Below are 27,428 nucleotides of genomic sequence, written 5' to 3'. Positions count from 1 at the left end.
TTTCCTTTCTTCCTTAGTCCCCTATCTCTGTTCTGTAGTGACTAAAATAGTACCTTGGGAAATAAAAGATAAAGGGTGGGCAAATAATGGGCAAAGAAATCTAATTAAAGAAAAGTACACTCTATCCTATACTGTTTCTTCACTGAATACCATAATTGCCTTTGGGTTAAGACGAATTCAAGAACTTGGCAGCAAAATTTGCTAATGTTATATCCCAGCACTTGCTTATTAGAGATCACACCTGTTCTCCGTTTGCCAGTAAACAGGTCCATGCTGGCCATGAAGCCAAGTCTGTTCCCTAAGTAAACTGGGGTCAACCCTGTGTTAACACCACTCATTGCTGAATTACCAGTGAGAGTACCTTTGTTGCACAACTACTGATGTTCGCAGATCCAAACTGGAGAAGAGTCAGGAATGCAAACAGATCTGCAAGTTAGAGGATTCACAGACCTCAGTCTTAAACCATAAAACTCCTAAGATTATTATTTATAAGTCACACTTTATAGTTTCTATAAAATTGAGAACGATCTCTGCAGCCCCATAACCCACCAGTTGGCAGATATTTTCAAGAACTCAAACTCTTATCTGGACATCTGCAATGTCTAATGAAGAAAAGGGCTGCACATGACAATGGTTTCCACCTTAGCACTAGTAACACTGAAGGGAGATGATGAAAAGGTAAAAAAGGAGTGAAAATTGGCTTATCAGGCTGCATCAGAAGTGGGTGTGAGAAATCCCAGCTGAAGATTGAGGAACCAAAAAGACAGCACCCTTCATATTTAAGGGTGGCCACCAAAATACTTCTTCAGCCATAGTGCCAATTAGTAGTTCAAAGATTTGCACTGCCCATATTAAAAGAGAAAACTCTAAAACTTTAAGTGTGTGTGAGAGGGTGGAGGTGATGGTGGTGAATAAGAGCTCAAACAGACTTTCCTTGCGTTTCTGGGAAGCTCTGCAAAACAGGTACTCCTCTATGTCATCACGACAGATGATGTGGCCGAGGACTAAATCCTATTGACAATCAATAATTGAGAACCATTTAAGGAAATAGGAATATATGAAGGAAACCAAGAAAGAGCAGCCAGAGGTAGAAGGAAAGCTAAAACTTGTGATGTCACAGAGCCCAGTGAAAGAACATTTTTTAAAACACTGAGTGATTAAAAACATCAAATATCAAGTAAGACTCAGAACGGAGAAGTGGTTTTGACAGCAAGGAGCTCACAGATGATCACAGCGAAATTGAGCTGTCAGTGGAACCTAGCAAGGCAAAGCCTGATTCTTGTGAACGAATGAGTAAATGGGAGATACGAAAATGAGAGACAGGAAGAGTAGACACTGATTCCGAGATTACATTTAGGGCGAGAGAGAGCTGAGGCTGTTGAGATGACTATGTGATGCAGTCAGTGTATGGTAGCAAGTAATTCCTCTGTCAGTGGCGTCACACATAGCAATCTCCATTGTAACTCTTCCATTTTCAAGCAGCATGACTTTGGACATTCGTCCCGGTCTCAGTCTTTTCATCTGTAAATGTGTGTCAGTATACTTTCAACCCATGTTAGCTAATTGTTTTAAAAGAGGGAACAATCAATGTAGCAAGGTCTCTTGGAAAGTCGAAAGCTATACATTCCAGAAGAGAAGTGAATGAATTAATCTTACAAAGGAGGAAGGTCTCTCTTACACGCTGATGAGTGTAAAAGACAAAAATAAGGGTCCAGGTTAATTTACCTTTGTGGGTCTGGCGTTGACACATTTCCAATTTAAATGGCATCTATTTTCTCGGAAATAAGAGGTAGAATGTAGAAGGCTTAAGGGAGATGGCCTTAAAATAACCAGTGTACTGATGATGAGAGAGCAGGATTGCCAGAGGGTCTTGAGGGCCTATTTCATGTTAGTGAAAACATGTTTAAAGGAACAGTACTTTGTGAGGTGTTCATTCTTCTCTGAACAGTGTACCTAGCCTGGCTCTTGATTAAGGAAGTACAATTGGTGTGGTCCAAAATCAGTGTTCTGTAAGGTGGGTGCGAGAGAATGACAATAGACCAGGTGAAAGGAGGATATCAGAGAGTGGGTTGACTTGAAATCTATTCAGAATTGAGAAGGATGTGCAAAGGAGTAGAATAGGATACAGATAAGTTGAGAATAATACTAAGTGGAAAACTTGGAGGGTAGAAAGTTGTATTAAAAAACTAGGGTGTTATAAATGAAACTTTTCCAGAATTTAAGGACCAGGGGTGTACCAGGGTGAGGGGGTATATCAGAAGGTTGGGGTTAGAGGTAAGGTGACTCTATTTTATGCTTGTCATCCTTACATAATTGTTAATAGTTCCCCTTTCAGTTTTTTCTTAATCAAGCCCTTAATAAATCATGTATTTATTTGTAAATCAATAAATATGAATACTAAACTTAAAATATAATCAAGACTACATTAGTAATCCATAGGCATTTGGAATGAGACTCCATTTTCACATAGATATGAGTATTTTATAAATAGTATAATCATCCCATGCATATACCCTGGATATACATTGTTTATATTCTCATTATTACCACCAACTTTCCACAGAAAGGATGAATTCTACTTTGTTCTATTTGATATATTATAAATTACAAACTAATAAAGCTCTACTGTATTTGAGTATCACTCTTTGGCTGAGGACTGATCTCTTCAGCCGTTTGTTTCCTACTTACATATGCATACATGGTAAGTCGTGTGTGTGTGAGTGTGTATTTTTGGTTTTGAAATTTATAATAGCCATGTTCTGTCAGTGACTAGCATACAAGTTGCTGTCCAAAATGACCCCTCACTCCTATTCTAAACTTACAGTTCAGTTGATTTTATTGCCCTCACCTAAGTACATACAACTGTCATATACAGGAGAGAAACATTGGAACCTAAATAAAAATGGTAATCTATACTACTTTTCTTCAAATATGACTCACATTTAAACATAAATCAGAAAGTTAATGTACACAGTTTGAGAGGTACTTTAGAATCCTATGTTCTGACCCTGTCTTTCTTGAAGAAAAGTGATACATAATTTTTGGATAATTCAGAAAAAAGCTATGACCTTTCTGGCTAGTTTTAAAATGAACATTTTTTTTCTGTTATCACATTTCTGAATTCATCTTTCTGAATTCACTGGTTCCTAGAATTAGCCTTAAGCAAATGTCTGAAACCTAGGAAACTGCCAGGAACCATGGAATCCAGACCAAGAGGGTACTTCAGAGTGTCTTAGATTTGTTTTCAACTTAGAGGAAACAATAGATTCCACTAAATCCTGAAATTGAGTGTGAAAAAAGGCCTGATATACAGAGTTGAGCCCCACTCCCACCAGGACAACTCCATATTCTACTATGGAGCCTTAAAAAGTTTTGTCTTGTGGATAAATGATGATTATTCTCAAAGACTTCTCAATCGACAACGTCTTTACCACCAATTCTTTATATCTTAAGGTAGCCAAAGAAAAAGAAGTACAATTTAACTACATAACACCAAATATAACTACCAATTTATTTTTTTATCTGGAAAGAGTATTTTAAGAGGCTCTGAAAGAGCAGAGGAACTAAGACTCACAAGATTAAAGGGTATCTAAAATATTAATATTGAATATTTCACACAAAATTTTTCTCCTTGCATGAAAAGTACTAAATAAGTTACATTTAAATGCTCTATATATGTGTATACACACACACACACACACACACACACACATATCTCAGATACTTCTCATTTAATAGAAAGTGGATAAGATTTAAAATATAAGAAGTAGGGGTAAAGGATGAGCTGTATATCCAATTCAAATTGTATTAAAATCCAAATATAAAATATAAATAGAAGTTACATTTTCCTAAATGAAAGCAAATATTCACTATCCCACCAAAGTAGGTAAATTATACTATTAAGAGAAAAAATATACATGTACTGAGATACTTTCTTGCTTTGATATATGTAAAAAAATAAAAGCACTTGTTATGGTTGTCTAAATGTTTAGGGTTATATGGTTAGAAATATATAATGCTACTTTTATGGATAGGTCAACTCGGGGAAATAAATTAGCAGAATCATTTGAATTAGCTGTCTTCATACTGGGCAAGGCTTACTTCTCTCTCTCTCTTTTTTAAAGCTTTTTGATATATAATTGATATACAAAAGAATTGCACATATTTAATGTATACATTTTGATGAGTTTGGACATAAACATACACCTGTAATGTTATCACCACGATCAAGGTACTAACCAAATCCATCACCTCCAACAAATTCCTTATGTTCTTGTTTGTGTGTAAGAACACTTAACATGAGATCTATGCTCAACATTTTTTTTTTTTTTTCGGTACGCGGGCCTCTCACTGTTGTGGCCTCTCCCGTTGCGGAGCACAGGCTCCGGATGCACAGGCTCAGCGTCCATGGCTCACGGGCCCAGCCGCTCCGCGGCATGTGGGATCTTCCCAGACCAGGGCACGAACCTGTGTCCCCTGCATCGACAGGCGGACTCTCAACCACTGCGCCACCAGGGAAGCCCTATCCTCAACATATTTTAAGTGCACAATACTATGTTGTTAACTACATATGTATATGTGTATACATATGTATAAACTATTTTGTACAGCAAATCTCTAGAAGTTACTCATCTTACATACTTTTTAAAGGTTCTTTGTACATGTGAAACATTCCATAAGATGTCCTGTGTTGCCACAGAGGGTGCAACTATTTTTAGGTGGACGGTGGCAAATCACACACGGATCAGTGACATTAAGAGAAAAGCTAGATGCCATACTCTCCTCTTTGTCTTGTGTTTCTTCCCTCTCAAACTCACTGACATCTTCCTGGCTGTTAGAAGTGGTGCTATAAGGGTTGATAGCTGAGACTAGTGCTCACCTTCTTGGGACTGGGAGGCTCAGGTGAATTCGATCATTTCCTTCAGCATATGACTCTGAAATCATTCACTGTAGGGTTTTGTTTTTTGTTTTTCCCAATCAGGAACATCAAATCCATCTTCTCCTTGTGTTGAGTTTTCTAGACTGGCTTTCTCTGACATTTTCCCTTTATCTTCAGGAAGCTAAGTCTCATAAAAGGTCCAACGTCTGTTGCAAGGCAGTGGAAGGGGAGGGTTTATTTCATTTCATAAAGTACACTTCCAGTAGTCAATTAAAGACATTTCAGGATCTTCTTCAAGTGAGTCTTGTATCACTCTTCCATGTCGGATGTACAGGAACTTGATATACCTCGCCATCTTTCTCGAGAGTTATTCTTCCGCACTAAAGCTATCGTCTTCTGAATCGAGACTCAACTTCAAATTCCAGAGAATTCATCTGAAACTGAATCCTGCTCCAACCACCTGAATGTTCACTCACACCAGCGTCACGGTCCAGATTTGATGGCAGCTCTGTGAATTATCTGCTACTTCTTCCACAACATATATCTCTCATTACGCAGAAAACCAGGCTTTCATCAAAGAAAGAGAAACACTATCAGATTTCTGTGCTTTCTTTGTCATTCGCCAGGTAGTTCATCTGAATTTTCTTCTCAGAAGTCATCGCTTCTTCCTCTGAATTCCCAAACCACTCATATCCCAGGCCTCTGGGGCTCAGGAACACACTAGGTCTGGAGGAGGTTTCTGGGGGGGTGAAAGAAGCGGGACCCCTAGAGGTATTAGGGATACCCCTCCGGCTGGGCTTCTCTGCGCATCTTCCTTTCAGGCACGCAGACCTCACAGGCTCAAGGGGCTCCGGCTTGCTCGGGTCTCCCTGCGCGTTTGCACGTGTGCACTCACGTCTCCCCATCCTCCACCAGTTCCCCTTTTCATTTTCAAAATTGCCCAGGTTTGGACACAAATTCTCTTTTCATGCTATATAAAGGTCACTAAATATTATGAAGCTGAGTAAAAGGGAAGGCAGGGTGCTTGAAGGATCATCCGAATGGGTGCAGAATTCATGGCCCATCAACGAAGGAAAGAAAGAGGGCTTTAGTAAGAATATTCGTAGATGAGTACACAGTAATAAAACATAACATAATTAGGTGAAAGCTAAAAACTTAAATTTCAGTCTTTTCACACTGTAGACAGCAAGCCAGTAGAACACCTGGGACCTAACACGTAACAGCATCTAACATTCACAATCGTGAATGATTCTGTGTGATACTGCTCTGATTTAATTACCTTCAGAAGTCCAAGTCTGATTCCTTCCAAAATTTAGCATCTATTGCAAGCCTAATGAGTTAAAAGTTGGAACTGCAGAACAGAGCCATTACAAAAATAGCAGTAATCAACATACTCTTACAGAACTCCTAAAGCGATGATTCACACAGGATTTCACAAAAAACTCCCATTAATGCTAATGAAATTGGGTAAGCTACAGGCTGAAACTCTCCTATACATTGATAGGTGAATAGTTCCCTGAGGTACTTACTTAGATGAGGGAACTTAATTTTCTCTCCACTAATCCTCTCTGGATGAAAAATAAGAAATCATGCTTTCGATTTCTTTTTAAAATAGATGGCACAAATTCAGAAGCATTTGAGTAGATTAATCAAAAGCCACATTAGGGCACAGTCTAGCTCATTTTTAAATTAATTAATTAATTTATTTATTTATTTATGGCTGCGTTGGGTCCTCATTCCTATGTGCTGGCTTTCTCTAGTCGCAGCAAGCAGGGGTTACTCTTAGTTGTGGTGCCTGGGCTTCTCATTGCGGTGGCTTCTCTTGTTGCGGAGCACAGGCTCTAGGCACGCGGGCTTCAGTAGTTGTGGCTCGCAGGCTCAGTAGTTGTGGCTCGCAGGCTCAGTAGCTGTGGTGCATGGGCTTAGTTGCTCCTCTGCAAGTGGGATCTTCCCAGACCAGGGCTCAAACCCGTGTCCCCTGCATTGGCAGGTGGTTTCTTAGCCACTGCACCACCAGGGAAGTCCCTCTAGCTCAGTTTTGACCAGTCAAACCATCTTCCATTCAGATAGATGCCAGTTGGCCAAAATCTTGAGAAGTCAGTTCTGTTTGTGGCTCTGAAAGTAAGCCATTAAGTTCATTCAATCTTGTTTCTTTGAGATTCTAGAAAAAGGAACTGCAATTATTGAGGGAACTAGTTGAGAAGAAATAGAAATTCCTGATTGCCTTAGTATGAATTGAACAGTTCCATCACTGATTTAATTAGCTGCCTAGGGAAGGAAAGATCATGAAATGTTGAGTTAGAAACAATATAAGACCATTCAAAGACTTACACAAAATGATAGGACAGGTATAATTAAGTTTCTGGGGCAGAAGTGTTATTTTGTGTATTTCAGAGGAAAGTAGCAACTTTCACTACCGTGTCAGTGTTTTTGGCAGATAATGATCATTATGATAATATCAACTTGGTTGTATACAATTCTTGACCAGGGCAAAATAAATTTTCTAGTTATCTTCTCATTTATTACAACTTCCTGGTATATAGGTAGGGCTGTGTTATGATCTTATTTTGTAATTGACAAAGTGAGGCTCATTTTGGTAAGTTACCTCATAGAAAAAAAGTGGTAGGCCCTACAAATAAAACAAATTATAAATAAAATAAGTATGCTGATTTTGATGAAGAGGATGAGGTCACAGAAAGCAGCCTTAAAATCTCATTCAGCTGACCTTTGTTCTTTTACAGCTGATGCAATTAAGCCTTAAAATGGGAATTTTCTAAAAGTCATTGCCCAGGATCTTAATGTCAGAAGAATTCTAGTGTCTTGCCTTTTGGTTAGTGACATTTAGAAAGTTTTAAAAATAGAGATAGATCACCAAATACCAAAATATGTCTTTGATTATATTATCCGTGAACACATAAATAGTTGCTATTATTTGTTGCTCAGTGAAAAGTATCTGATGCTTCTTATCGTGACTAAAACCCAAATTACATTGAATTTAGCAGACACATTTTGACTACTTATGTGGCTTTAAGCAAATATAAAAAGTTTGCTAATTTATTAGGCATTAAGAATCATGGGCTTCCCTGGTGGCGCAGTGGTTGAGAGTCCACCTGCCGAGGCAGGGGACACGGGTTCGTGCCCCGGTCCGGGAAGATCCCACATGCCGCGGAGCGGCTGCACCCGTGAGCCATGGCCACTGAGCCTGCGCATCCGGAGCCTGTGCTCTGCAACGGGAGAGGCCACAACAGTGAGAGGCCCGCGTACCGCAAAAAAAAAAAAAAAAAGAATCAGTGCCACTACACATGGCATTTTAAAAATGACTAGTTTAAAATCTACAATTATAGTTGGAGATATCTCAGTAATTGATAGGATAAGTAAAGTAAAAATCAGTAAGAACAACACTATCAACTAACTTGACCTACTTAACATTTACAGGACAGAGAGCAGAAACCTAAAAACAGAAGAATACATTTTTTTTTCAAGTGCACACACATTATTCACCAAGATAGATCATATTCTGTGACACAGATTCTAGAATGAAACTGCACAACGTATATCCTCAGACCACAATGGAATGAAACTAGAAATCAATAGATAATAATTGGAAAATTATCAAATATTTTGAACTTTAAAAATATACCCCTGAATAAATCCTGTGTCAAAGAAGAAAACAAAAAAGAGATTAGGAGAGATTTTGAATTAAATGAAAGTGAAAATACAACATATCAATATTTATGTGATCGGTTTAAGTGGTGCTTAGGAAAAATTGGTTAACACTGGGAAAAAAAGAAATGTTTCTAATCAGTCTTTGGAGATTCAACTTAAGAAAGTAGAAAAAGAAGAGCAAATTAAATTCAAAAAAAAAGAGCAAAACTAAATAAAACTCAAAATATAAAATAAATACAGAAAATCAAAAAACCAAAACTGAAAAGATCAATAATAAAATTGATAAAACTCTGGCCAGACTAATTAAGAAAAAAAGAGAGAAGATACAAATTACCAATATCAAGAATAAAAGAGGGAGCCTCACCTCAGATCCAAAGACATTAAAATATACAGGAACATTATGAACAACATTATGACTATAAATTTGACGTCTTCGGTTGAATGAACAAATGCTTTGAGATAAATACCTAAAAAGGGTGAATTTTACTATATGTACATTTTATTTCAATAAACCTGACTATTAAAAAAAGGAGAGATTGGGTTATTCAGGAAAGGAGACAAAATGTACCACTGCTGTAACTATCAGTGATACGTTCTTTGATATGCTTTACACTGATATATTCTTTTTTTTATAATCTTATTTTTATTTAATTGTTTTTATAGCTCAGCCTAACATTTTTGGCCAACACGAAGGTTATACACAGGTGCTTAAAGCTCAATATCATAATATCTACAAAGTACACATTTATTTCCACATTTTTCCTTCCATCATTTTTCTTTAACTGATCTTGTATTTAAGACACTTGATTCACTTCCACTTTTTTATATTTTCTAGTATAAGTGAAGATTTTTGATATAATATACAGAGCTAAGAGTCATTTTCCCTCCCTGAATGTGGCAGATCCATTTGGATACATTATTTATTTTTCCTTGATTTGAATCTTAGGAATTTAACTAAATTGTAATGAAGCTGAAGAGTCTACATGGACTGATATTTTGGGGGAGATTTGAAATCGTTGCATTACATTTGCACCTTATCTTAGTTGTGGGCTTTGTGTGCTGGTAGTCAATCATTAGTATAAAATAAAAATGCTTTCTAACATGAGCATTAAGTATTGATTAAGTTATTAATTCCCCAATAGATCCAGGAAGAGAAAAAAAATAGATCAAGATTGTCTTTATTAGTATGAGTGATAACAATAACATGATAGCCATAATTTATCGAACACTTACATGTGCCAGTGTGTTAGGCAATTTTCATTCATTACTTAATCCTTATAACATCATTAAGACATGAGAATAATTCTCATCGTATCACAAGGACTGATACTAAAGACTAAGATATATTCTGCCAAATAAATTAGCAAACCCTTACGGGGAAAAATATCACCAGTGTTAGCCGTGGCTGTTGGGAAATGTATGAATTCAAACTTGCATTGTGGATGGGAGGTTAAATTGTGCAAAAACCATCTTATTAAGTAATTTCTAATATATATAAAGAGCCATGATAACATAAAGCATAAAACACATGAAGGTGTTTTATGTTTTGTTAGATTAAGCCTTGAAACATACTCTAAAGGAATAATCCAGGCTACACAAAATAAAAACAAAAACCTAAAATTAATGATATTAATTTGAGCAGTAGCCATAATATTATTTTTTAGTTAACAATATTTAATAATATTTAATATTGAACAATATTTATTTTAAATTTATATTTAACAATATGTAATATGCAACATAATTGTTAAGTAAAGTGCAGTGTAGCCATATGACTTTATATTAAATGCAATATGCCACACACCCAGCCATATGTATATATGCATGCATATGCATAAATATATATATACATACATATACATATGTGTGTATAAAAGTAAATACAGCTTTATATTTACATTTCCTTTGATTAAAACTATTTTCAAACGTGTGATGCACAGACTAGATTGAAGTGGCCAAAAATTTAATGTCTAATATTTCTCAGCACTTAGGTTATATTCCTGCAACAGTGAATTATTTATAGTACTCCAAGTGAAGCTGTGGTATGAGCTTTGATTTGTGTATTTCTTTTTCCTGGAATGATCTTCCTGTCCTTCCTATTTTGAGGCAGCCTAACTTACTCCTTAAGGTAACACCCAGGAATTATCTTTTCTGAGACTCTATCTCTACTTCCTTTCTATGTACACCTAAGGTTCCTGCTAACAGTTCTATCCTAGACTCTGACACATTATTATAAGGTGGTCTCTTTGTTGGCTTTGTAGGAGGCTTCCATCTCCACTGGGACCCTTTGTGAGCTCAGAGGATGTTCCATTTCTTCTTTATCTTCCCAGGATCTAGCAAGTTCTGGATGTATAGGAGCATCATAAGCATCCCAAGAACTGAACCTATATGATATGAAGTTCAAGCAGTGTTTATAGTAAGATAGTATGATTACATTAAGATAGTAAGTTTTCATTTTTAAATTTCTCATAATTTTACACTGTGGTTATATTGTTTTTATAATGATGAAAATATATGCATTCAAACAAAATGAAATAGGATGCTGATGCATACTAATGTCTGTCTATAATTTTATCAATACCACTCTTCAACCAGCAAATTGTAGAAATACCTAGAGATATAGGTATGATATATTTCTTGACAAACTTTAAATGTTTACTTGAAATCTGGGGTTAAAATTGAACAAAACTTATATGAAAAAGGAATGGTGCATGTCCATAGAAGTCAACCCTGTATGTCATTGAAAAGTATATTAAAGCATGAAAACTGCAAATAATTTAGACAAACATAAACGAATAAGTATTGTTACAAAACACAATATATATAGCTGAGGGTAAACTCTGTCAGCTAACAAGGAAAACTAGGTGTCCTTAAAAAATTAAAACAGAAGGAGGAAATAATAAAGATGGCAATTATACAATATAGAGAGATTCCAAATATTTATCTAGGAAGATGTCCTTTCATAAACATAACAATTTGTGTGCACTCTAACGCCATCGTGGACACGTGACACGGCATTTTGAATTCCTGTGTTTGTTTTGATTTCTGGGAAGTAAGGGAGCAGTAGCAGGAAATTATTTTAAATTTCCTAAAGACACTTACTTGAGCAGGCTTCTTAGATTTACTGCACAATGGTTGGGTAGCTGCTTTTTGGCTTCAGTGGAGACCTCATTTAGGGAGTGTATACCAACTAATTGCAGGATGTTAAAACAGGAGGAAGAACACAGAACTTGTGTGGGAATACTGAGCCTCTCTGAGGTGGTATATTTCTTTCAAAATACCAACAATAAGATACCATCTGACACATTAAAAGTTCTGGAGGCCAAAAAGTTTATTTGAAAAACCCTATTGTGACATGCTAAGTAAAAGAATCTCTAAAAAGAGAACGCTGAAAAAAATAAGCCAAAAATAGAAATCACAGTACAAAAGGAAATAACTAAGTTAAAGCACAGACATGATAACTAAGCATAAAACAGAACATCTTTGATCCTAAAGGCATATCCAGAAACCATCAAAGGCAAATGTTACAGGTAAAAGAAATAAAAAGGATTACCTCGAGAGAAAGGAAAGGCATATATTTAGATGCACTGTTAGGAGAGAAAACAAAACCAGGCAAGCAGTGAAAGATCTGAAAATTGAAAGGGAAAATCAAATCAGTGGCTTTTCTGCCTCATCCATCTGCCGGCATCCAGATAGCACACTTTGGCGTCCAATAGAGTGAAAACAAGATTGGGCAACTTCAGCAGAAACACATCCTCTCCATTTTTAAAATAATGAAAACAGTAACAGAGGCATGACTAGGAACCAAATAGGAGAAACATCCCGGAAATTGCAGAAGGGACAGTCAGAGAGGCAGTGAAAGGGAGTTTATTCATTGGAATGAAAATTCAGCATGGCTGGACCAGGCTACATGTTTCAATGGCCTGGAAAAAAAAATGTGCTGAGAAAACTGTGAGCTGTTTAATGATCACATTTGGTCAAGCAAGAAAAAGGTTCTGGGCTGCTGGGGAAGAGCTGGATCTAGCTCGGAAGAGATCATAGGAGGCTGTTTAAATTCCCAGTCATGGCACTGAGTCCTCATCATCTGCCCACAGGGTTTCTCCCACGGCACCTCCTCCTTGGGTCCTTGGCATGGGCTCTCTGTCGTTGTCACAGATGCTTCTGAGAATAAACCCAGACACTTTACTGAGGTTGAAAACAACCTATGTCTTCTGGACCATGCCTTCACGCCAGCTTCTCTCCTATCATTCCCCCCCATGTTTACAAAGCTCCGGCCACTCTTTCCTTCCACCAATACTTGAAGCTCAGCCATCAAATTTGTGTCTTTACACATGTTATTCCCCCTGGAAAAAGTCATCTCCATTTCCCCTCATTCAGGTATCACCTTATCAGAGAGGTTGTACACCCCTCTACCCTTCACTATCACATCACACTTTTAATACCTCATAAAATGTATCACCATGTGAAATAAGCATGTGTATTTATTTAGTTACTCTGCTTTTTATGACTCCCACAAAATATAAAGTCTAAGAAAGCAGAAACCTGGTTTGCTCCCCACTCAGTCTGAAACAACTAGAGGACTGAATACTATCTAGCAAGAATTCAGTAAATGTTTCTTTAATTAAGGGGTTGATTGGCAGAGGAACAGTGATCATCCCAGGCTTGAAGCAAAGATGAGGAAGAACAGACACATTGTTTCAGGAAAGGTGCAGGGCATGTTATATACATTACTTCATTTAATGCTCCACCAAACCTGAGATATAGGTATTATTATCCCCACTTTACAGATAACAATTGAGGCTAAAAACATTGCACTAACTTAAAGTCATGTAAAGAGGGAAAAGTTCGTTTCAAATCTGATTCTGAATTCCATGTTCTACCAAATTTACCATACTCACCATTCATAATTTTGGTCATTTCCTTCCCTAATCGGCTCATTTTGCAACATCTTCTGTGAATCAGACTATATATAATAACATTCTTCCTTGAGTGATATCTTGTTCTGATCATCTGTTGGACTTTTAGCAGAAAATACATGAATTCAAGATGCTAGCTATCATTTTTATGCATCTATTCTATTTCTCTGCCTAAGCAATAAAATCTTTTAGGGCAATAATCTTATCTATTTCTTCTTTGCCTGCCCTGTTTTACCATTGGCCCTGCTATATCCCCAAGGCTCTGACCTTCTGTACCCCCATCCTCTTTTATCCCCTGCCCTTCTATGTCTTCTGCATCCTTATGTGTTCTGCCCTACCTTGAACCACAATTCTCTACACATCAAGATAAGCTGGATAACAAGTCAGCATAAAAATAAGAGAAATTATAGTTAATAACATTCCTTATTTCCGGACACATGTTCATCATTTTTATGGTAACGGCTGGAAGATGAATAGGACAGCAAACTTATTTAGAGTGAATGATCGTCTCAGTTGCTTCATCTCTCCATGCCTGGTGACCACAGCCTCATTCAAGTCTCTGAGCTCATCTTCTTCCCTTGAGCAAAAAATTTGTCTAGTAGTTTATAAGCATGTATTTTAGAGCAGGACAGACTTGGGTTTACGTTCTGACTCTGACTCTTCCTAATATACCTGATTTACCTGTCTAATCCTAGACTCTTTATCTGTAAAATGGAGTTGTTAAAATGCTTCTTTCAAAAGATTCTTGTGAGGAATAATTAATCTGATATATGTAAATGTAAATTTCTTACCAAAAGGGCAGGCCCATAGAAAGCATTCAATAGCTAACCTGTTTAAAATTTGTAGAAATTCCACCTTTACCCCTCAGAAGGGTTTATACCATCAGGCTGCGGAGAAATTTTCCTTCCTCTTAGAAGACTGTCTCAGATTTTTCTACAGGCTCTCAAAGTAATTAAAATATTTACTTGTTTTTATTAGGAGATGGTACCTCTCTAGTTTGGGGGAAAGTACTATTCTTTTTCAAAAGATTTGATACTGACATCTGAGTAAACAAGAGGACAAACTTTTTCATTTCAAGGGAAACCTTTCGGTTCCCATTAGTTCACTTGGTTGGCTTTCTTTTTTTTTAACTCCTCAGTAATTTTTTAAATGATTTTCTTGATTATAAACTAAATGTATGAGCTCTTTGTCATTCACAGATTTAACATCCACAATACTGATAATTTGAAAATATGATGGATACCACTAGTTCTCATTGACAACTGGCTCTCTGTTCCATCTTGAGCATATACAAGTCTAAAATCCCTGCCCCTTGAAGTTAGGTAGAGCCCTGTGAAAACCAATGAAATGAGAGCAAAAATAGCATCTGCTACAGGTTGATGCAATGAAGATCCCTATGGGGTTCTCCAGCATCTTCTTCCTCTGCCACTGCAATGGCAGACAAAGCTTTATGCTCACTTGGCAGAACCAAAGAACTGAAGCAACATGGGTTATTGAGTGGCAATCAAGTGCCATGGAGAGTCCTCCAGGTTTTTAATAAAGTTGACATAAATGGGATAGGCAGTGGTGGTGAAATGCTTTTGTTGTATTAAGTCAATGAAATTAGAGGGTTGTTTTGGTTATCACAGTATATTCTAATATGCATGTGCAGGAAACAGTAAATTCATCAGGTTTGAGTTGCTTAAAACTTGTACATTCCCAGACAAGCTGATTTTCTCACCTGGCCCTTGGTGGGCTACAGGCAATTGAACGTTTAAAATGTTCTGATAAGTGTGTTTTGTATGTCTGGAGCTTTGAAGGAAATTCTACCAGTTTACCCAGACAGTTCGTGCAAACAGTGGGATTTATGGTAGGCACTTGCTTTCTTCTTGACAGTCTCTAGTTTTGGTAATTGCAGTCAGTCGTGAAGGCAGTGTGTTTTTACATGGTCAACCCCCAATCAAAACCTGAGACTTAGGCTCAAGAAGACTTCCTGGTAGACAACACTTCACATATGTTTGTTACAGTTTATAGCAGGAAGAATTGTATATCTTGGGTGACTCCACTGGGAGAAAACTCTTGGAAGCTTGCTCCTGGTTTCCTCCAGACTTGGCTGATGCACCTTTGCTGATTTTGTCTTGTATCTTTTCACTGTGATAAACCATAACCATGAGTACCATGACTTCTGAGTTCTATGAGTCCTTTTAGTGAATTACTTAGCATAGGGATGATCTTGGGAACCACCAAGACACTTCCCTACCTAATACAGAGAATTAGCACTGGAGGTGGGGTGCTGTCATCACAAAAACCTAAACTGTGTGACATTGCTGTCATAGGTGCCTTAAAATATGATGATTTATATCAAAAAGTGGGAGAGCACTTGTCATATGTGATAGAGTGGTACAGCTCTTGCCTGGAGTAATTTAAGAATTAGAGCATATAAAGGATGAACTTTTCCTCTTGAACTCAGAGCGTAGGGAAAACGTTGGGAAATAGAATTTCGTTAGTGTGTTTTGAATAAAATTGGCCACACTTTATATGATGTTTCAAGAAAGGGATGAGCTCAGGAAATAATTGGCTGTGGAAAGGAATGATGGAATTACAAGCATTCCAGGTTTTTCAGTATTGGTGAAGCAGACAGCTTTTGATCCCAGAATATAAGGGATGAATATTATAAAAACTTTGAAAGTAAAAAATCTGTAAGAACTTAGCCATGTAACAATGAATACATTAAAGGCCTTCCTATCTTTTGTTAAAACTTCTCAAAAGCCTTAAGTGCCTTAAAACAAAGATCAGATTAAAGGTCAATGCCCAATAAATTAATATCAATATTTAAAATACCTTGTGGTAAAGATCAGATTTATTTGTAGTGGAGCCTTTTCTTACACTATTCAAAATTGACTCAGTAAATCAATCTGGATAGAAAAAAAGTAAGAGAACAGATAAATAAATAAAATCAGAGAAAATACTGGACCTGAGAACCTGTAAAGAAATGTATGGTTCCTGATACATGGATCTGGATGGATTCAAATATGTAAGAGCCCTACCATGTGTGTATGTATGTATGTGTGTGTGGAGTATCATATCGCTAAAGACACTTGGAGCCTAGACTGAAAAAGCCTGTTATTCCTTGAGACTTTGAACGGGTCAGAAGTATTGATTATGTTCAGCTACCCCCAAGAATTACTTTTAACAATTCCTGAAACAATTCCTTTAACTCTGAGGTATAAAGACAATAGAAGTAAGGGAAACATTGCAGATTGGTATCAGAACAGAGCAGGGTTAGCATCCAAGTTCCATTATGGACTAGCTATGGAACACTGGGCAGTTTAAACAAGAGTAATTATAATACCATTTCTAGAGGTCATTGTGAGGATTAAATGCATGCAGTTGCTTAGTGTGATTTCTATCACATAGAAAGCATCCAGTAAATGTTAATGTTCATTGTCAAAATGATCCTTGGGCCCTCACACTTCTGCAGGCAGATAGTGGATTGATAAACTGTTATAATTGTTAGGAAGGGCCTATTCCCCAAAGTCCACTTCAGATAAGGACACGGAAGATAATGAGAGACAGAGGGAAAAAAAGCTTTCGGAAGGTGGAGCTAGGAAGCCTCTGAGAACAACGGAAAAGGGAATTTCTCCTGGGAGAGAAGATAAGGAATATTCTCTACCTTCAAGATAGGTGGTTCACACTATGTCCACTCAGTGGGATTTCAGAGTTTTTCTAGTGACCAGTAACTCTCAGTTTTCTTTTCTCAGGACGCAAATGTTTATTACAATTATCCTAGCCTTGTTTTACCATTATATACAAAGCGTGTATGGGAAGGAAGAGATGAATGTCATTTGAGTTCATAGGTTCCCAGTCCAAGAGGAGCCACGTCCAGATCTGATGGAGAGACCGTTATTGCACAACACCTAAACTTTAAAGCTCTTGTTGGATAAGATTGAGGTGGTCTTCCTTGGCAAGGGGGTTTGTTAGCATGAAGATTAAACTTAATGTATTAGAACTGGGAGGAAAAACTGTAGCAGAATTTACCAGTGACCGTCAGTATTCAATTCTCCTTTCCTGCCTCAAGTTACAGGAACAACAACCTCCTTATAGTGAGATGAGGCCATGTGACTGGTTCTGGCTGGTAAAACACGTCACTTTCAAGCAGAGGCAGTAAAACTACTCTGAGAAGTTTTTAATTTCATTATTCTACTACTGCAGCTTTTATCAAGGAGTCCTCCTATTGTGATGGCCAAGTCCCAAGAGTGCCGCAGGCTGGGTGGAAGACAGCTGCCACTGAGAGTTTCCTAGACCTAGAGCAAATTTTTATAAATAAAGTTATCATTTTTGTGTGAAGCCCAAAAGATTTATGGTTATCTGTTAAAGCAGCATACCTTAGCTCATGTTGACTAAAACCATGAACACTGCTGAATGTCTGTGATTTGAAATTGTTTTCGGTATCTCTAAGGATGAATTTTAATCTTTTCCACAGTAAGGTTATATGCTGGTTATTGTCAGTTTGTACTCCCAGAGGTCAGAGTGGCTGCAGCATATTAAAGATGGAAAAGGGTAGTGCAAGAAAAATTTCTACATTTAGGAAGTTTAGATTATGAAGAACTTTTTAAGTCATAGCAGTATGAGTGTGGATTTTAGTTTCTAAAAATTAGGGAAAGATGTTGAAAGATATTAATCAGAGGAGTGAGATATCATATACATTTTATAAATATTCTGGTCTATGTATAGTTCAAAAATGGAAACGTGGATAACAGTTTTAGTGGCTATTGAAGTTCTCCAAGGAAAAGATGATGTGGTTTAAACTAGAGTGGTCATAGTGAAGTTTGAAAAGTGAGGGTAGAATCCACATATGTGCTGTAGTTAGGGTTAGAAGCAGTAAGACTTGCTGATCATGTAAGGAAATGCACTAGAGACTTATTTCTCTTGAAGAAAATACAATTTTTGAGAAGCTCAAGAGACTATACAAACTCCTGTGTATTTGCAGAGCTAGAAATTGGCAAAGATCTTGGGATTTATCCCTTGTAAATGTCAAGGGTCTTATGATATCTGCTTATTGTAGAAAACTTGAAAAATACAGTTGTACCCAAATGTCATTGAGAAGTGGGTATGAATTGCATCTATGCCATAATTATATTTTTTCCATGCACTTCCAAGTTCATTTCCTATGACATTCTTCTCCCCAGCACAGGTGGAGACACAGACCTCCAAGTAGCCCCCACCCAGCGCCCATTATCTCTGGGAACACTCAAACCTGTGTTTCCCACACCTCTCCAAGGATGTCTGCTGTTCCTCACTCTCTCTAATTTTGTCCCCGGAGTCTCAAATTACACTCCCCCCAACACACACATATAGGCACACACAAACAAAAACTCTCCAGAGAGTCCCAAGGCTAGCGCTTCTATAAATGTTTTTAGGTATGCTGTAATATATATGACATAATCTTTTTAAATGATAATTTAAGTTTTTCATATGAAAAAGCTATTTTTTTACACCTTCTGCTACTTATATATCATCCAAACTCTCTCAAGAAAACAATTCAGTTATACTTGGGGCCTCACCATTCTATCTATATCATTGCATCTAAAGTCTATGGATTATCATCATTCCTTCATTTCTGTTTTTACTGAAAGAATCAAGTCCCCCATCATCTCTTTTGGAGACTACTGAAACAGCCTCCTAACAGATATTCCTCCATCCAATCTTATTTACAACCAATTAGCACTCTACAGTGCAGCCAGAATAAACCCACTACAATGCTGACCTGATTACCTCTACCCCTCAGCTAGCTCCAGTGGAATCTTTCTGCCCTCTGGATAGACCCTAAGTTTCTTTTTATACTTCTAGAAGCACTTACGACTTGCCACTGCCTACTTCTAAAGCCTTGTCTTTAAATTCTTTCCCCCCAAAACATACACCTTATGGTCCAGTTGATCTGAATACCATTCAGTTTCTCAAATGTGGCAGGATTCTCACATGCCAGTGCCTTCATACGTCCTGATCTTTCTTTCTGGACATATATTGCTAAAATTCCTTTAGGATCTTAGTCTCAATAGCTCTTCTTCTGTAAGCCTTTTGACTTTTTCCTAAACCAGATTCTATGTTCTGAATATGTAGTTTCCAAATACCTTGCATTTCCTTGTTTATCACATGTATCACATTTGCATTGCTATGGGTTTTTTAAATCATCTATAGACACCACCTGACTCCATGAAGACAGGGAATCTCCCTTGCTCAGCACATAGTAGGCACTTATGGCAAATGCTTATTGACTTATAATTGTGTTGTAGTTTCTTGTGCCCTGATTCCTCACTTGTCATTTGAATACAAGCCAATAAGTAACTAATAGTGTGTATTTTAAAGAGGAGGCAAAATTATCTACCTTAGGAACTAGTGGCACGTGAGTTCCCTCACCAGGTTTCTCTACCACACAGGGAAGAATATGGAGAAAAATAATTTTAAAAGGAAAAAAAAGCCCTAATATCTAATTAATGTGTTTCCTTCCAGTCTCCTTTATAAGCCTGGTAGATAGACAGATTGAAAACATGGTTAGTTGGAGAATCAATAGATGACACAGAGCTGGATGAATGGATAAATTATAATTATATTTGAAAACGAATGTGGCTGTGTGTATAGTTTTGGGGGTTTTTTGATTGTTATTTTTTTGATGTTTGTTTGTGTGTGTATTTTGTTTTTCTTAACATTATCCAGTGAATCATTTTCCATTTAATTAAAAATTGTTCCTGATGCCCACATGATATTGAAATATGTAACACACATTATTTATTTAGCCTTCACATTCAGTAACACATACATTATTTCCATTTTTTCTCATTATAAATAATCCCCTAGCAAACATTTCTGTCAAAATCTTTCCCTGAATCTAGATATAATATTAATCTTTCACATTTCTATGCTTCTTTGCTCTGGTGCCTGGTCTTCCTATGGGAACTTGGAAATCATTTAGTGCACCTACACTGAGACCCATTTTTATGAGCCAGTCTACCTCTTTGGCAATTCTTCTTAGCAACCTTCTCCAGATTGGTGTAGTAGTGTTCAAGCTACTCAGTTAGAAAGCATCAATGCAGTGGAATTGTGTGAACTTGAAAATTCATTTAGATGCCTCAAATCTGGGTTTCCTCATTCTTATACTGATAATCACCCTACTACCTGTTCTCCTTCTACATAGGTATTTATTATTATTATTATTTGCTTCTGTGTTTTATGGATCATTAAGGGAAGACGTATAAATGCATTTTAACTAATAATTTTGTGCATGTGTATAAAAGTGGTTGATAAGTTTTATTTTCTTTCAAATGATTTTCATGCCCTTCGTATCACTTGGATTAAGTTCAGATACTTGATTCACACACCGTGTGTTTGGATCATGCCCAGGGTCTGAGGATTGGCACATAAAGCTCTTCGCAGTTTTACTCCAAGTTTCAGCTACAAACTCATTTTTGTGGTTTTTTTTTTCTTTACCAGATGTACTTACCTTGCCATGTTTTGCAAAATTTCAAGGTCCTTTCTGCACATGGTGTCTTTCTATAAGCTCATTTCTCTACTTGGAATGTCATCTTCCATTCATTCTCCCCCGTTGGCAAATTGACACAAATCAAAGACTGAAGGGTATTGGCAACTCATTTTGAAACAAGGTTTTAAAAGACTCTGTGTGTGTGTGTGTGCGTGTGCGTGTGTGTGTGTGTGTGGAGTGTATTATATAATATATGTGATTTTTTTTTCTGAGTGTATATTTGTGAGTGTGCATGCATGCTAATGTATATCCAATGTGTGCATGTTTTAAGTGTGAGTGTGTAGGGGAATATATATTGAGGATTAAAATAAAATATACTTTTTTCAGAGTTTCTACATGACAAAGCTTTCAGCCAGTGGACTTCTAGTTAATGGAAAATTAAGGATAGGACTGTGGTTCTGAATAGCTTTTATTCAGAAAGCAAACGGGTGATGGGTTACCTGAGGGCTACAACACCTGTACTATCTATTACTGTGTGAAGCTGTCAGCTTCCTATCAGAGGATGACCTCATACAGCAAGGTGCAGATGCTTCACTGTATTAGTTACAACAGTACATTGGGGGGGGGGGGTGAGAACAGACATGCATTATTGTAAGGAAAATTAACAACCACTGTCTGCAAGCGAAAGAATTGAAAACGACAGGCCAGTTTTAAGAGGGCTTTTGTTTGGGCTTACATTTTTCACCTAGAAATGGACACAATTACTGAAAATTAGAAATGAAGCTGGGCTTTATACAATGAAATGAGATAATTTCACAGCCAAAACAAATGGGCTTACATTGAAAGGAAAGCCATTAAAGTATACCTAAGCAGTAAGTTAATGGGAGAGAAATTCGATTTGAAAATGAGAGAACATTTTCAGATAGAAAGGGCAGGCAGTGGAACAGGGTGTTTAATGAGGTACAGTAGATAGATTCAAGTTTAATCTAGATAATTTTAGATGATTACAGAAAAAGCTTAGGCTAGGATTTTTTTTTCTACTTTTTCCCCCACTACTTGATGCCAAGTATTTGACTGGACCAGAAAAAAAAATACTCTATCATCCTATTATGTGTTGTCTTGTATGAGGTCTATTTTCCAAAACTAAAAGTTCAAAGCGTTTTTCTCCAAGTGACTAGATGTCAGCCCCATGAAAGAACTGCACTGTTGTCAAATAATGGTCAGACAAAGGACATTCACTATTTTCATTGCTCCTGACCTTGACATTCTGTCCAATGAGTAGTCTCACCTTGGTGGTTACCCCTTCTCACTCTTCACCTCACAGATTGTAAGTCTGCCCTAGGAAATAATACAGTGGTGAATGAGCACTCTGGTAGTCAAAGGCTGCTTGGAATTTCCCAAGGATGAAAATTTCTCAGAGTTATGCTAGTACCTTTGTAGTGGTGTTTGCACTCCTTGTAACATCCTCCTCATTATTTTCCTCAAACCTTTATCCAGGTTTTGCTTTTGCTGTAGATATTTAGGGAATGTTCTTTAGCTCTCCAGCAGCTTGTAAGATTTTTTTTTGCCTTCACTGCCAGGACTAAACTGATTTATCAAGGCTTTGGGATGTATCGTGATGCAGCTATAGGGTGTACAGACAAAAAAGAGTGTTGTACAGGGAGGTGGTCTTGATCCCCTGTCTGTTGAGACTTCAAACCTGTTGGGACATATTTGTTGTCATGGGGAGGCTCAGGTGGACATCACACAGGTTCCTTGGCTCAGACTTATTTTTCTGCTCAACACTACTAATATTCCTGCTTAAGGGCTGTATGAACTAGGCTACCTGGGTCCTATAAAGAAGCACCTTGTCAGCTTGTATGCTAAAGTATTCTACTCCTTAGAGAAAGTTTCATGGAATGGTTAAGGATGCAGATTCAGGAGAGATATAAACCTGGCTTCAAGTTAGCCACCTGTTTATTGAATGTTCATAAACTTGTTGCTTATTTCTTCATAAGGCAGATTTATTATCTCTTAAACAGACATATTACCTTATCCATTTCTCAGGTTTTTAACAGGAGTATATGGAAGAGTATATTAATATCTTTTAAATATAGAGTGTAAATCAGTTTAATTTTAACTGGTAACTAATAGATAAATTCTGTGTCTATGGTAATACCTAAAGTGATAGACTTATTACTACTATTATAATTATTATCATCTCAGGTCAGAAATATTTAGGGAAGCTACTATAATACCTTCAAGTTTAGTCCAGCTCCAAAAATATGTGTGTGGGATATATTATCTTAGAAGATAACTCAACAGCGCAAGGCAACCTCAGAGAGCATACATGTTACCTTTCCAAATGTGGTACAGAATCAATTCCTGGATGTGGCTACTGAAATGATAAACCCTACATCAGGCACTATGTTAAGGCACACATTCTAGAAAATCTCAGAAACCAAAACCGACTGGTAGTAACTCTCAAGGCACTGAAACTAAGCCGTATACCCAGTGAAGACGACCACACTGGCCGTGTGAATGTATTGGTCCCTTAATAATTTTTTAGATGAAAACAACTGCGCCAGCTTTCTTTTTTATAACCTAAAGGGGTTAGTAGCAATATCAGCCTAATTCTTATATATGTTAATTAAGACTATGCTGTTCTTTCAATGTGATAAGCTATTATTCTAGGTCTTCACCATTAGAGATACATTTCTATTGTATTTTTCTTTCAGTCCCTACCTTTTATTTCTGGAAATTCAGTAAAGGCTGCTGGGATCTCAGGAATTACATAACATACCTACTAGTCAAAATAAAGTTGCTACTATTATATAAATCCCATACTATACCTTTATCTAGGGAAAAAAAGTCCATCTCCTCTGAGTAGTTGCTCTCTTGCTCGCTTGCAAATAGAGATATCACCCAACAATGGACAGCACAAATCAGATTAAAGTTGCTTTGTCTACATTCACACCACAGGCAACTTCAGCAGCAGCGGAGATCTGCAATGGACTCCAGCAGGTAACAAACATGAGTCTGTCTTTTAATGGATCAAGAAAATTCAGAAGAAAATTCACACAGAAAAGAAGACATTGCTCTGGGTTAAGCTAACAGGACAGCAGGATTAGATGGCCACAGATCCTCCTGTTACATTTGGATTCCCTTGTCTTATATTTCTATGAGTGAAGGTCCAAAAGAGTTCTCTGATACAGAAAGCTTGAGTACACAGTGGGGCTTAATGTGAAACTGTTTGTTCTCCATCAGTCAAAAGCCTTTCCTTGAAGAACATGTATAAGTGTGCTTACAAGTCTCAGAAATGGAAAGTTCCCCCATGACCTGCCCCCATCCGAAATGTTCATCTGTAGAGCAGGATGCCCACTGAGATACTACTTCAGGCCAGTCTCTGGCCCCTCCATAACTCACCCCCAGGAGGAAGGAGAGCTTACCTTGATAGTGGGGTTGGGAAGAGGAGACTGAGTGTGTGTGGTCCACCTCCTGTCTTTCTCCTGTCTGTCGGAGGTTCACAGTTGCTCTGCTCCAGGTTCACAGTCATGGCTCCTGGCCCTTCAGTGGCGAGACCTGTGGGTTTGGTTGTGTAGTATCCTCATATCCTCACAACTCATTCATCAAGCAGTGACACGTAAGAATTGTGAAGTCTAAAGTTACATGTGGAGACATTTTGAGGAAACCAGGACATGGTATCTTATCTTCATGGTTTTCTTTAAAGCTTGTTAATACCCAGTTAATACCCAGTTTAGAGTAATTTCTGTGCAGTTAATAACCTCTGTGTTGTTTCTCAGACGGGTTTGTAGGTTACTAAGTTCTTTTTTTTTTTATAAAGCTGTGAGGTTGTAACTACTATTTTTCACCAGGGCTGATGCAAGGCCAGCTAGAAAATTATATGTCCTTTGTTATTATTATTATTAACATACCTTAAAGTTATACCCATCATTTGATAATTAGCTTGTGAATATTGGAAATCCAAGTAGTAGCCCTATGTACTGAAATATGATAGATTGTATTGATGAACAGACAAATAGAAATGAAAGCTCCTGCCAGGTTGGAATATATAAGCTTCACACAGATCCAGTTAGAGGAGAGCTGATCACAAATACTTGAACCACCTCTTCAATTATTATTATTATTATACTCTTCAATTATTATTATTCAAGAAAGCTTACACCTGGGTGAATTAATCTTGAAAATTAGCCTGGTATGAAAACAGTGTTGGAGCATAGGAAAATGGTAGAGAAACTGAAGCGTGGTTTAGATGAATAGGAGATGGTATCGGAAGAAAAGTCTATCTTTGAAAACGACGGAGGATGATCTAGGAGAACCAAGCAAAAAGAGAAAAGGCATATTCCTCAAAGAAATTCAAGGGTTCAGAGGCCGTGGTTCAAATGAAAGGGTAAAAAAATGTATAGGACACAATATACCAAGATTTACCTACTTTTAAGGTTTTGGCTAGACAAGAGGTAAATATTTTTATTGATAAGCAGCCAGAAAAAGTGATCAGGGTTTGAGAAAGCTAACAGAAGAATATAGTTAAGATTACAGAGATCAGACTGAAATAATTTCTTTGGATGGAGCTAGGACCCAGGAAACTATGGAGAAATGCCATCTCAAAGCTACAGATAAAGTACACACTAAAAACGAATGGAAAACTGTGTCCTTGAAGATTGTGATAAATTATAATAACAGCTTATATACTATTGGAACAGGTGTAATAGGAGAAGACTAGGAGTATCCGTGTAAGATGCTCAAATGATTGTTGAGTGAGTTTCAAGGTAAATTGATTATTATAAACAGAGTCACCAGTCTTACCCATTCTGTCGGGAGGAGGAAATCTCCCCCCTCTATCCCTCTTGAGTTCTTGTGGCTGGACTAATAATAAAAGTGAAACAAGACAGATTAACAGGAGAAAACCCAATTTCATTTCATGTGTACAGGAGATCATAAAATGATGCTCAGAGAGTGACCCAAAGCAGGCAGATTTTATATCTTTTTACACAAAGAAACAATAAATTTGTGAGGAGTTGACAAGATAAAGAAATAGCTTTGGGTGCTTAATTAATAAGGGACTTCAGCAAAGTTTGGGCTTGGGTAGTAAATTAACAAAGTAACAAGGTGTATTTATACAGATTTCTGGACTCTGAATTCCCTATCTCTGATGATAGGGATATTTTTATACCTCCCTGTACAAGGAGGACACCTTTCGTATGAGAGATTTATTTCCTGCTTTCAAGAAGACAGAGACCGGGAGTCAAAGTGTTTGTTCCTCTTGCATCGGCCATTTCATAGGTAACTTTAACTCCAAATTATCAATATAAAATTGAGGTGCATTTTGGAGTGGCCTGCCCTGGACCCCAGTAGTTTTCTCAAAGAATATGTTGTGGAAATTTTATAAAACAAGGCAAGATAAAGGATGGATGATATGAACCAGGGGGAAAACAGGCAGATCTCAATAAGTAGAATCCAGATCTGGGCTAGGTTTGGGGTTCAGAGAAGTCATACTCTTAGAAACGATTTCCCTACTCAGGAGAACAAAAAGAGGAATGTTCTGACAGAACCAGAAATGAAAGGAAGCACATTTCTTACAACAGAGGATTCCGGCAGGGTCTGAGACATATATTATTTTAAAAAATGTAAAAGGACATTCAACAGAGAAAATTAAGCACAGCTGTTTTCCCAACAATCTAAACAATGAACACATTTATACATCAAGAGGGACTCCAAGAACTATTGTGAGGGCACCTCCCAAGTTGGAAGAACAGACAGAATTAGGTTGATACATGTTTAGGGATATCAGGAAATTGAAGACACCCAAATATGACTGAATGAGATCAAGCAGTATGTGGAGATCAAATAACTGGAGTTGTCCAAGTTATAAATCAATGTATTTTACCAGTAGGATTGCCTGTCATCAATATAAACACCCTACTGTCAGGAGAAAGCAGCACTGGTAGAAAAGTTTTAGAGTGTAGAAAGGAAACTTGATCACAGAAGAGTAGGCACTTAGATGCTCTGAAACACAGCAAGACAAATGACAAGGAGCCTCTGTACTCCACATTCTGGTACCTTGTTCATGCCAGAATATGAGCAACTAAAAAACCCTTAGAAATTAATTTGATGCTTGTCCTTAATTGGTATGATTGCATTTACACTTCTGGAGAATTTTGACATGGAACATGCTTTTCTTCCTTTTTTTTTCTCTCTTTTTCTTCTTTTCTTCTCCCTATTCCTCCTCCCTCTTTTTTCTTTTTTTCTTTTTTTTTAAGGAACATAGGAACATGTGACTTCTTGATTCCAGGAAGAAGTATACTAATATAAGATATGTTAATAAGGGATTTTGATTTATTTTAACAATTTTTTGTTTAGATTGACTCGAAAATTGCATATATTTATTTTCTTTGGCTTTATAGATAATTTTATTCTTAAAACTCTGATAATGGCAAGTGAGTTGTATTCAAATTGGTCCATGTATTTATTGAAATTTACATCAGTCTTGATGTGGTCATTTGACCCCATT

The 27,428-nt window shown here is 37.2% G+C and overlaps 1 pseudogene; it reads right to left on the bottom strand.

Moving 5' to 3' along the window:
* Nucleotides 1-4,024: 4,024 nt before the first annotated feature.
* Nucleotides 4,025-24,452, bottom strand: LOC132501299 (E3 ubiquitin-protein ligase Mdm2-like; annotated as a pseudogene).
* Nucleotides 24,453-27,428: the final 2,976 nt, after the last annotated feature.

The sequence above is a fragment of the Mesoplodon densirostris genome, chromosome 14, assembly GCF_025265405.1.
Source record: "Mesoplodon densirostris isolate mMesDen1 chromosome 14, mMesDen1 primary haplotype, whole genome shotgun sequence".
NCBI lineage: Eukaryota > Metazoa > Chordata > Mammalia > Artiodactyla > Ziphiidae > Mesoplodon > Mesoplodon densirostris.
The sequence above is the reverse complement of the archived record's forward strand: the minus strand, read 5'-3'. Positions and strand labels throughout refer to the sequence as shown.